Source organism: Protopterus annectens, chromosome 10.part0, assembly GCF_019279795.1.
Source record: "Protopterus annectens isolate FY-2018-M chromosome 10.part0, PAN1.0, whole genome shotgun sequence".
In the NCBI taxonomy this organism is placed as follows: domain Eukaryota; kingdom Metazoa; phylum Chordata; order Ceratodontiformes; family Protopteridae; genus Protopterus; species Protopterus annectens.
The window spans coordinates 935659062-935659992 of NC_056744.1; positions in this window are offsets into that span (position 1 = coordinate 935659062).

A 931-nucleotide genomic window follows, 5' to 3' on the forward strand; every position below is an offset into this window, starting at 1 on the left:
TGTGCATTTTAACAATATAGTATTCAAACAGACAGAAATAAAACAACATCTTTAAAAATATTTAACAGGTCTATATATAATAGTAGTTATAGTATATATAACCTGAGACCTAACGTTTTAATGCCCTATATTTTAATTCATGTTTAATACTAATATGCTCATTTAATCATTTAGTCCTGTAAACAATGGAATACATGATCGTTTGAGAGATTGGTCAAAAAAAGAATGTGGTTTGTTTCCTTCTTCACTCGAAAATGGCGTGACAAGCATGGATAATAGGTTAGTGACTTTAGAAATAAAAATGAACAAGGTACGAGCACTACAATGCGATAACGCTTATCTAAAGGAAAGTATGGCAAAAGGGAGAGTTCCTAAGGGGCTTCGTGCCTTTAGGTTCCCAAATGGAATTAAGAAAGGCCAGGAGGAATGTGATGAACTTTTAAAAATGTTTGACAGACATGGCCTTGAATTGATGGATTTTATTTTAAAAATAAATAACAAAAGAATTGAAGAATTGTTTAGAAATATTGATGAAATGAATAATTTGATATTGAATGACTTTAATTTTAACCAGTACTCTTTTAGGTATAATATTATATTTGATAAAGTTGAAAATGAAGTATGTAATAATATAGACAGAAAAAAGAAAAAATTACTAAGAGATGAATATGATTATAAACATGGGTTGGCATATCCTTTACTTAGACACTACTAGTGAAAGTAATAATGAATCTGCAGTTATGGGTGGTATGAATCAAAATGTTAATAATAGACAGACTAGTAATGTAAATTTGTATGACACTGAATTTCCACCATTAAGAAGGTCAGAAAGGATTTTTAATAAAAATCAAGGAAGATTAGAAAAATCTGATTTTTTAGGGGACAGAGGGGAGGGGAGATTTCGATACAATTATTGAAACCCAATGAACCG